We start from the raw sequence: 12085 nt of genomic DNA, 5'->3' as shown, positions 1-12085 counted from the left end.
TTCCTTTGGGTCCTCAATAGGGAACTCTTTCTTGCTTGAGAGACGTCCAATAAGGTCTTCCTCATTAGGATTCACGTCCTCTCCTTCCTCCCTAGGTTCGACCATTTTGATTATGTCAATGGACTTGCACTCTCTTTTTGGATTCTCTTTAGTATTGCTTGGGAGAGTACTAGGAGGAGTTCAGTGATTTTCTTACTCAGCTGGCCCACTTGTGCCTCTAGATTTCTAATGGAGGACCTTGTTTCACTCATGAAACTTAAAGTGGCCTTACACAGATCAGAGACTAAGTTTGCTAAGTTAGAGGTGCTCTGTTCAGAATTCTCTTTCTGTTGCTGAGAAGATGATGGATAAGGCTTGATATTGCTGAGCCTATTTCTTCCACCATTATTAAAGCCTTGTTGAGGCTTTTGTTGATCCTTCCATGAGAAATTTGGATGATTTCTCCATGATGAATTATAGGTGTTTCCATAAGGTTCACCCATATAATTTATCTCTGCCATTGCAGGATTCTCAAGATCATAAGCTTCTACTTCAAAAGATGTAATTTTAGTACTGTTGGATGCATTTTGCCATCCATTCAGACTTTGAGAAATCATGTTGACTTGCTGAGTCAACATTTTGTTCTGAGCCAATATGGCATTCAGCGCATCAATTTCAAGAACTCCCTTCCTTTGAGGCGTCCCATTATTCACGGAATTCCTCTCAGAAGTGTACATGAACTGGTTATTTGCAACCATGTCAATAAGTTTTTGAGCCTCTGCAGGCGTTTTCTTTAGGTGAATGGATCCACCTGCAGAATGGTCCAGTGACATCTTAGAGAACTCAAATAGACCATAATAGAATATATCTATCATGGTCTATTCTGAAAACATGTTAGAAGGACACCTTTTGGTCATCTGCTTGTATCTTTCCCAAGCTTCATAGAGGGATTCACCATCTTTTTGTTTGAAGGTCTGAACATCCACTCTAAGCTTGCTTAGCTTTTGAGGAGGAAAGAACTTAGCCAAGAAGGCCATGACCAGCTTATCCCAGGAGTCCAGGCTATCTTTAGGTTGAGAGTCCAACCATGCTCTAGCTCTGTCTCTTACAGCAAAAGGGAAAAGCATGAGCCTGTAGATTTCAGGATCTACTCCATTAGTCTTAACAGACTCACAAATCTGCAAGAACTCAGTCAAGAACTAATAGGGATCTTCTGATGGAAGTCCATGAAACTTGCAGTTCTGTTGCATTAGAGCAACTAATTGAGGTTTCAGCTCAAAATTGTTTGCTCCAATGGCAGGAACTGAGATGCTTCTTCCATCAAACTTGGACGTAGGTGCAGTATAATCACCAAGCATCCTTCTTTCATTATTGTTGTTGGGTTCGGCTGCCATATCCTTTTCTTGTTCGAAAATTTCAGTAAGGTTGTCTCTGGATTGTTGTAATTTAGCTTCTCTTAGTTTCCTCTTCAGAGTCCTTTCAGGTTCTGGATCAGCTTCAACAAGAATGCCTTTTTCCTTTTTCCTGCTTATATGAAAGAGAAGAGAACAGAAAAAGAAGAGGAGTCATCTATGTCACAGTAAAGAGGTTCCTTATTGTTAGTAGAAGAAGAAAGGGAATAAAGAAAGGAGAATCCAAACACAAGGGTGAGGATATGGACAGTGATTTGAGATGAAGAGAAGTGTTAGTAAATGAATGAATAAATAGAATAAGATGAGAGACAGAAGTTTTCGAAAATAATTTTGAAAAGGAGTTAATGATTTTCGAAAATTAAGATAAGAAATAAAATTAAAGTTAAAATTTAAAACAATTAATTAATTAAAAAGAATTTTTGAAAAAGAGGGAGGTATTTTCGAAAATTAGAGAGAGAAGAGTAGTTAGGTGGTTTTGAAAAAGATAAGAAACAAACAAAAAGTCAAATAGTTAGTTGAAAAAGATTTGAAAATTAATTTTGAAAAGATAAGAAGATAAGAAGTTAGAAAAGATATTTTAAAATCAAATTTTTGAAAAAGATAAAATTTTGAAAAAGATATGATATAGATAAGATAAAAAGATATGATTAAAATTAAAATTGATTACTTTACTAACAAGAAACTAAAAGATAAGATTCTAGAATTTAAAGATTGAACCTTTCTTAACAAGAAAGTAACAAACTTCAAATTTTTGAATCAATCATATTAATTGTTAGCATAATTTTCGAAAATTATGAGATAAAATTAAGAAAAAGATTTTGAAAATTAATTTTTAAAATTTTCAAAAAAAATAGTAAAAAAAATGAAAAAGATTTGATTTTTAAAAAAGTTTTGAAAAGATAAGATTTTTAAAATTGAAATTTTGACTTGACTAACAAGAAATAACTAATTTTAAAATTTTTTGACTAAGTCAACCCAAAATTTCGAAATTTTGAGAGAAAAAAGGAAAATATATTTTTTTATTTTGAATTTTTAATTATGAGAGAGAAAAACATAAAAAATGACTCACAACATAAAAATTATGAATTAAAACACATGATGCATGCAAGAACACTATGAATGTCAAGATAAACACCAAGAACACTTTGAAGATCATGATGAACATCAAGAACATATTTTTGAAAAATTTTTTATGCAAAGAAAGCATGCAAGACACCAAACTTAGAAATTTGGAATGCTTAGACATTATGAATGTAAAAATGCATATGAAAAACAACAAAGAACACAAAACAAGAAATTATCAAGATCAAACAAGTAGACTTACCAAGAACAACTTGAAGATCATAAAGAACATGCTATGAATGCATGAATTTTTTTGAAAAATGCAATAACAATATGAATATGCAATTGACACCAAACTTAAAACATGACACGAGACATAGACAAGAAACAAAAAAATATTTTTGATTTTTATGATTTTATTATTTTTTTGTATTTTATTTTATATTTTTCGAAAAACATATAGGAAAAAGAAAGTAATGAAACCAAAGTCCTCAATCAAAATCCTATGAATTAGACATGGCTTAATAGCCAGCCAAGCTAAAACATGTTATATGAAACTCTATAATTCATTCTTGAAAACTCTGAAAATTTTCGAAAATAGAGGGAGAAATTTTTTTTGAAAAATTTTTGAAAATAAAACAAAAAAAAATTACCTAATCTAAGCAACAAGATGAACCGTTAGTTGTCCTAACTCGAACAATCCCCGGCAACGGCACCAAAAACTTGGAGCACGAAATTGTGATCATCAACAATGGTGCCAAAAACCTGGTAGCGCTCTCAAACGTGAATCACACTTAGTCACAACTCCGCACAACTAACCAGCAAGTGCACTGGGTCGTCCAAGTAATACCTTACGTGAGTATGGGTCGATCCCACGGAGATTGTTGGTATGAAGCAAGCTATGGTCATCTTGTAAATCTCAGTCAGGCAGATAATAAATGGTTATAGAGTTTTGGAATAATAATAATAAATAAACAGAAAATAAAGATAAAAATACTTATGTAGATCATCAATGGAAATTTCAGATAGGCATATGAAGATGCTGTGCTCCTTCTGAATCTCTGCTTTCCTACTGCATTCATCCAATCCTTCTTACTCCTTTCCATGGCAAGCTGTATGTAGGGCATCACAGTTGTCAATGGCTACATCCCATCCTCTCAGTGAAAAAGGTCCAAATGCTCTGTCACGGCACGGCTAATCATTTGTCGGTTCTCGATCATGTTGGAATAGAATCCCTTGATTCTTTTGCATTTGTCATCACGCCCAACAATCGCGAGTTTGAAGCTCGTCACAGTCATTCAATCCCGGAATCCTACTCGGAATACCACAGACAAGGTTTAGACTTTTTGGATTCTCATGAATGCCGCCATCACATTCATAGGTGAGAATGATGATGAGTGTCACGGATCATCACATTCATCATGTGGAAGTGCAACGAATATCTTAGAACAGAAATAAACTGAATTGAATAGAAAATAGTAGTAATTGCATTAAAACTTGAGGTACAGCAGAGCTCCACACCCTTAATCTATGACGTGTAGAAACTACACCGTTGAAAATACATGAGTGAAGGTCCAGGCATGGCTGAATGGCCAGCCCCCAAAATGTGATCTGAATTCGAAAATAGGGAGAAGGACCTATGGTCAAAAGACCGAATGGTCAAAGACACTGAATACAATAGTAAAAAGTCATATTTATACTAGACTAGCTACTAGGGTTTACAAAAGTAAGTAATTGATGCAGAAATCCACTTCCGGGACCCAATTGTTGTGTGCTTGGGCTGAGCTTGTACTTTACACGAGCTGAGGCTTCTTTTGGAGTTGAACGCCAAGTTGTAACATGTTTTTTGGCGTTGAACTCTGGTTCGTGATGTGTTTCTGGCGTTTGACTCCAGAATGCAGCATGGAACTGGCGTTGAGCACCAGTTTACATCGTCTAATCACGAATAAAGTATGGAATATTATATATTGCTGAAAAGCTCTGGATGTCTACTTTCCAACACCATTGAGAGCTCGCCATTTGAAGTTCTGTAGCTCCAGAAAATTCATTTCGAGTGCAGGGAGGTCAGAATCCAACAACATCAGCCGTCCTTTGTCAGCCTTTTATCAGAGTTTTGCTCAGGTCCCTCAATTTCAGCCAGAAATTATCTGAAATCATAGAAAAACACACAAACTCATAGTAAAGTCCAGAAATGTGAATTTAGCATAAAAACTAATGAAAACATCCCTAAAAACAGCTAGATTATACTAAAAACTATCTAAAAATAATGCCAAAAAGCGTATAAATTATCCTCTCATCACCCACCATATGCTCAGAGACCATCCTTTCAACATAACCTTAACCCACCACACTCACAAGCTTCTTTCCACCATTCGCCACCATATGATCCTTATCCGCCCCAATGCCAATCCGATTACTCCCAAGAACCACCCCCTATGCACCATGTCCATATCCATCAAGCCAAGAATCACAGGTTCGCTTCAAAGAATTAGTAAACCAATTTAATACAACCCTTCATCAATTGGAGCAAGCAATAAATCAATTATCTTCCAAACGTTCGGACACTCAACAAACTCCCATGGCTTCATGTGGAGAATCTAATGAAGAACGTAGTGTGAAGCAGACACTAGAAGCTCCAGTGAATAGCATAGAACATAACTTCGTACTGGAACAAGTAGAGGACACTGTCATTGTAGAAGAAGAAGAATTGGTTGAAGATTTAGGAGATGCTGAACCTCCGTAGGAATCCAGAGTTGTGGAGAATTCCATCGACGACATTACAATTGATGTTAAGGAGGATAGTGCACAACCCCCAATGCAGATATCTTATGAAGAACTAGATGGACTAACCCAAGACGCATGTTTTCTTGATGATGATAGTCAGCAGTCAAGTTCTCTTAGCAATGAACTTGCATCCGCAAGTGAATTTTTTGAGACAGAAGAATCTTCCCCAAGTGAATACGAAGATGATGCAGAGGTCAACTTTTCTCAACCTCCGAATTATAATTCAGGTGATGAGGAAGATATCGGTGACTTTGATCAAGACATGGTTGAAATTGAAGAAATTTGCAAGGAAGTGGAGGAATTCACTGAAGACCACAAGGGAGTAGAGCTTGCAGAACCACTGGAAACACTTATCCCAAGGCCACCGCCACCCAACTCCAACTTCAAGTGGGTAAAATCCTTGACTTTTATCTTTACTTTTCCACTTGAATATGGTTTACTTGAAACAGATGGCCATCTTAGAGCTCTTTGTGGCTTTAAGAGAAAAAGTAAAATGACTCGTACTCAGCACTGGTATGCAAGATTCAATGAGATTTCACACTTCAATTTAAGGTGCAAGGATTGGTGTCAAGCTCAATTGAAAGGATCTCGGAAGCTGTTTGGTCACTGCAGTGAGAATTCAGACTACTCACCACCCGGCTGAAAAAATGTAGATCAAGATAAACATAGGTGTAAAAGTAGAGTTTTGGATCCTGAAATCTATTCTACCATTCAACACTCCGGGAGCCTGCAAGCCTGTTTGAACTCACCTAAGGACTTTACATACCTTGTTTGGGACCCCGGAGGATGCTGGCATTCCAAACACTGGTGGAGATTTATGGACAAATTCAAGCACAAGCCACCATAGCAGGAAGCTCATCAAATGTCCAACTTAAGGACTTTAACTAAAAGTTCTAGGTGGGAGACAACCCACCATGGCATGATCGTTCCTTCTCCATTCTACTCTATTTTTGAATTTTGCTTGAACCTGAAATTTTTACATGACATTCATTACATTTTGCATTCTGCATACTGCATATAAAAAAAAATCCCGCACGTGACGCGTAAGCGTCGCTGACGTGTCCGCATCATATGTGCGTTGGGAAGAAAACAAAATTGAACAGAGAGTCACGCGAAAGCGCAGTTAGAGACGTGCCTTTGGCATAAATTGGTCCACGCCACTGCGTCGCTGACGCATCCGCGTCATGTGGGAAACACGCCTCCCACGCGTCCGCGTCATCCACATGAATGCGTGCCTCAAAATCGACGTAAAAAGCGTGTATGGTCGAAAGTTGAGCTGGAATTGGGCTGGACTCGTACTAGAAGCACAAGCCCTACCACGCGAATGCATGCCTCACGCGTACGCGTCATTTTTCAAAATAGGCCATCCACGCAATCGTGTCCCCCACACGACCGCGTCACCCAGATTTTTGGCAACATGCATTTAAATAGAGAGTTGTGCGAACGCGAGGCTGCATGATGAGCGGATATTTTATACGCTTTTTGGGGGTAATTTCATGTAGATTTTAGTATGTTTTAGTCAGTTTTTAATAGATTTTTATTATATTTTAGGCAAAAATCATATTTCTGGACTTTACTATGAGTTTGTGTGTTTTTCTGTGATTTCAGGTATTTTCTGGCTGAAATTGAAGGAGCTGAGCAAAAATATGATTTAGGCTGAAAAAGGGCTGCTGATGTTGTTGGATTCTGACCTCCCTGCACTCGCTCTAAATTGGGTTGGAAAGTAGACATCCAGGGCTTTCCAGAAATATATAATAGTCCATACTTTGCGTGAAGATAGACGACGTAAACTGGCGTTCAACGCCAGTTCCATGTTGCAGTCTGGCGTTCAGCGCCAGAAACAGGTTAGAAGTTGGAGTTCAGCGCCAGAAACAGGTTACAACCTGGCATTCAACTCCAGAAATAGCCCAGGCACGTGAGAAGCTTAAGTCTCAGCCCCAACACACACCAAGTGGGCCCCAGGAGTGGATTTCTGCACTATCCATCTTAGTTTACTCATTTTATGTAAACCTAGGTTACTAGTTTAGTATTTAAACAACTTTTAGATACTTATTTTGCATCTCATGACATTTTTAGATCTGAATTATATACTCTTTGATGGCATGAGTCTCTAAACTCCATTGTTAGGGGTGAGGAGCTCTGTAGCGTCTCGATGAATGAATGCAATTATTTCTGTTTTCCATTCAAACATGCTTGTTCCTATCTAAAATGTTCATTCGCGCTTCACTATGAAGAAGGTGATGATCCGTGACACTCATCACCTTCCTCAATCCATGAATGTGTGCCTGACAACCACCTCCGTTCTACATTAGATTGAATGAGTATCTCTTAGATTCCTTAATCAGAATCTTCATGGTATAAGCTAGAATTGTTGGCGGCATTCATGAGGATCCAGAAAGTCTAAACCTTGTCTGTGGTATTCCGAGTAGGATTCTGGGATTGGATGACTGTGACGAGCTTCAAACTCGCGAGTGTTGGGTGTAGTGACAGACGCAAAAGGATCAATGGATCCTATTCCGACATGATTGAGAACCAACAGATGATTAGTCGTGCTGTGATAGAGCATTTGGACCATTTTCACTGAGAGGATGGGAGGTAGCCATTGACAACGGTGACACCCTACATACAGCTTGCCATGGAAGGAGCTTTGCATTTATGAAAGTGAAAAAGTATTATGTTACAGGAATTCAGAAGACAAAGCATCTCTGATGAGCGGATAATTTGTACGCTTTTTGGCATTGTTTTTAGTATGTTTTTAGTCTGATCTAGTTAGTTTTTAGTATATTTTTATTAGTTTTTAGTTAAAAATCACTTTTCTGGACTTTACTATGAGTTTGTGTGTTTTTCTGTGATTTCAGGTATTTTCTGGCTGAAATTGAGGGACCTGAGCAAAAATCTGATTCAGAGACTGAAAAGGACTGCAGATGCTGTTGGATTCTGACCTCCCTGCACTCGAAGTGGATTTTCTGGAGCTACAGAAGCCCAATTGGCGCGCTCTCAACGGCGTTGGAAAGTAGACATCCTGGGCTTTCCAAATAGATGATAGTTCATACTTTGCCCAAGATTTGATGGCCCAAACCGGCGTTCAAAGTCACCTTCAGAATTCCCAGCGTTAAACGCCGGAACTGGCACAAGAATGGGAGTTAAACGCCCAAACTGGCACCAAAGCTGGCGTTTAACTCCAAGAAGAGTCTCTACACGAAAATCCTTCACTGCTCAGCCCAAGCACACACCAAGTGGGCCCGGAAGTGGATTTTTATGTCATTTACTCATCTCTGTAAATCCTAGGCTACTAGTTCTCTATAAGTAGGACCTTTTACTATTGTATTAGAGAGCTTTTGATCATGTTTTTATGATTGAACCCTCTTTGGGAGGCTGGCCATTCGGCCATGCCTAGACCTTGTTCTTATGTGTTTTCAACGGTGGAGTTTCTACACACCATAGATTAAGGTGTGGAGCTCTGCTGTACCTCGAGTATTAATGCAATTACTATTGTTCTTCTATTCAATTCTGCTTGTTCTTGTTCTATGATATCACTTGTTCTTCAACTTGATGATTGTGATGATCCGTGACACTCATCATCATTCTCACCTATGAACGTGTGACTAACAACCACCTCCGTTCTACCTTAGATTGGGTGAATATCTCTTGGATTCCTGATACACGATGCATGGTTGATCGCCTGACAACCGAGCCAGCCATTCCGTGAGATCAGAGTCTTCGTGGTATAGGCTAGAACTGATGGCGGCATTCAAGAGAATCCGGAAGGTCTAACCTTGTCTGTGGTATTCTGAGTAGGATTCAATGATTGAATGACTGTGACGTGCTTCAAACTCCTGAGGGCGGGGCGTTAGTGACAGATAAAAAAGAATCACTGGATTCTATTCCGGCCTGATTGAGAACCGACAGATGGATAGCCGTGCTGTGACAGGGTGCGTTGAACATTTCCACTGAGAGGATGGGAGGTAGCCACTGACAACGGTGAAACCCTTGCATAAGCTTGCCATGGAAAGGAGTAAGAAGGATTGGATGAAGACAGTAGGAAAGCAGAGAGACGGAAGGGACACAGCATCTTCATGCGCTTATCTGAAATTCCCACCAATGAATTGCATAAGTATCTCTATCTTTATCTTTATGTTTTATTCGTATATCACCCATATCCATTTGAGTTTGCCTGACTAAGATTTACAAGGTGACCATAGCTTGCTTCATACCAACAATCTCTGTGGGATTGACCCTTACTCGCGTAAGGTTTATTACTTGGACGACCCAGTACACTTGCTGGTTAGTTGTGCGAAGTTTTGTTTATGCCATGGTATTGAACACCAAGTTTTTGGATTCATTACCGGGGATTAGTTGAGTTGTGAAAAGTATTGATCACAATTTCGTCCACCAAGTTTTTGGCGCCGTTGACGGGGATTGTTCGAGTTTGGACAACTGACGGTTCATCTTGTTGCTTAGATTAGGTATTTTTCTTCAGAGTTCTTAAGAATGAATTCTAGTGTTTCAAGGTGATGTTATTATCATCACCAAAGCTGATTGATCTTCATCAATTTAGCTCTTGAATGCAATGTCATGCTGAAGCTTGTTCAGCCATGTCTAATTTCTTTAGACTGAAGCTTTAGACTAACATTGCATGATTCCTGGAATTCTCATTAAGAATTTTGATACTTTTTTTTTCTTTTCACTTAATTTTCGAAAAAAAAAACCAAAAAAATCTACAAAATCATAAAATCCAAAAATATTTCTTGTTTGAGTCTAGAGTCTCATTTTAAGTTTGGTGTCAATTGCATGTTTCTGTTCTTTTTGCATACATGCATGTGTCTTCATTAATCTTCAAGTTGTTCTTGATGATTTCTTGCTCTGATCTTTAAATTCTCTTGACATGAGTGTTTATGTGTCTCATATGCATTCTCATTAGTGTCAGTAGTGTACAAACTGCTAAGTTTGGTGTCTTGCATGCATTGTTATTTGATTTGAGTGCATTTTGATTATTCCTTATTATTATTAAAAATCCAAAAATATTTTTAATTTGTGTCTTTTCAAGTCAATAATACAGAGAATTGAAGATTCAGAACATACAGCAGAGGAATTATACAGAAAAAGCTGGGCGTTCAAAACGCCCAGTGAAGAAGGGCAAACTGGCGTTTAAACGCCAGCCAGGGTGCCTGGCTGGGCGTTTAACGCCCAAAAGGGTAGTAGTTTGGGCGTTAAACGCCAGAATGTGCACCATTCTAGGCGTTTAACGCCAGGATGGCACAAGAGGGAAGATTTTGTTTTCAAATCATTTTTTTTAAGTTTTCAAAATCTTTTCAAAATCAAATCTTTTTCAAATCAAATCTTTTCAATCAAACCTTTTTCAAAATCAATTTCTTTCTTTTTTTCAAGGATACTTGCTATCAATTAATGATTTGATTCAACATTTCAAGTATGTTGCCTTTTCTGTTGAGAAAGGTTTAATATTTGAATCATATCTTTTCTTGTTAGCCAAGTTATTAATTTTTAAGAATAAAATCTTTTTTTAAAATGTTTTTCAAATCATATCTTCTCAATCACATCTTTTTAAAACTAATAATATCTTCTTAACCACATCTTTTTCAAAATAGCTTTCAATCAAATCTTTTTTATTTCTAATTTCAAAATCTTTTTCAAAAATCACTTGATTTCTTTTCACTCTTAGTTTTCGAAAATCAATTAGTGTTTTTCAAAATATTTTCAAAATCCTTTACTTAATTTTTGATTACTACTTCCCTTCTTCTCACATCCTTCTATTTATGGACTAACACTATTCCTTAAATCACAATTCGAACTCCATCTTTCTTGATAAGTTCGAATTTTCTACCTCTGTCTTCCATTTTCCTTTTCCTCTGACACCTTAAGGAATCTCTATACTGTGACATAGAGGATTTCACATTTTCTTGTTCTCTTCTCTTTCTTATGAGCAGGAGCAAGGACAAAAGCATTCTTGTTGAGGCTGATCCTGAACCTGAAAGGACCTTGAAGAGAAAGCTAAGAGAAGCCAAGGCACAACTCTCTGTAGAGGACCTGACAGAAATCTTCAAAGAAGAAGAACCCATGGCAGCCGAAAATAACAACAATGCCAACAATGCAAGGAAGGTGCTGGGTGACTTTACTGCACCTACTCCCGACTTCTATGGGAGAAGCATCTCTATCCCTGCCATTGGAGCAAACAACTTTGAGCTTAAGCCTCAATTAGTTTCTCTAATGCAACAGAATTGCAAGTTTCATGGACTTCCATTGGAAGATCCTCATCAATTTTTAGCTGAGTTCTTGCAAATCTGTGACACTGTTAAGACCAATGGGGTTGACCCTGAGGTCTACAGACTTATGCTATTCCCTTTTGCAGTAAGAGACAGAGCTAGAACATGGTTGGACTCACAACCTAAAGAAAGCCTGAACTCTTAGGAAAAGCTAGTCAATGCCTTCTTGGAAAAGTTCTTTCCACCTCAGAAATTGAGTAAGCTTAGAGTGGAAGTCCAAACCTTCAGACAGAAGGAAGGAGAATCCCTCTATGAAGCTTGGAAAAGATACAAACAATTGATCAGAAAGTGTCCCTCTGACATGCTTTCTGAATGGAGCATCATAGGTATTTTCTATGATGGCCTGTCTGAACTGTCCAAGATGTCTTTGGATAGCTCTGCTGGAGGATCTCTTCATCTGAAGAAGATGCCTACAGAAGCTCAAGAGCTGATTGAAATGGTTGCAAATAACCAATTCATGTACATTTCTGAAAGAAATCCTGTGAACAATGGGACTAATCAGAAGAAAGGAGTTCTTGAGATTGACACTCTGAATGCAATATTGGCTCAGAACAAAATATTGACTCA

The 12085-nt window shown here is 38.0% G+C and overlaps 1 non-coding gene across 1 annotated transcript; it reads left to right on the top strand.

The window, feature by feature from the left end:
* The first annotated feature begins 870 nt into the window (after positions 1–870).
* Positions 871–974, top strand: LOC112704675 (small nucleolar RNA R71). The gene has a single exon (XR_003155288.1). It is a non-coding gene; the product is annotated as a small nucleolar RNA R71 (small nucleolar RNA).
* Positions 975–12085: the final 11111 nt, after the last annotated feature.

The sequence above is a fragment of the Arachis hypogaea genome, chromosome 7 (genome assembly GCF_003086295.3).
Source record: "Arachis hypogaea cultivar Tifrunner chromosome 7, arahy.Tifrunner.gnm2.J5K5, whole genome shotgun sequence".
Classification (NCBI taxonomy): Eukaryota; Viridiplantae; Streptophyta; class Magnoliopsida; order Fabales; family Fabaceae; genus Arachis; species Arachis hypogaea.
The sequence above is the reverse complement of the archived record's forward strand: the minus strand, read 5'-3'. Positions and strand labels throughout refer to the sequence as shown.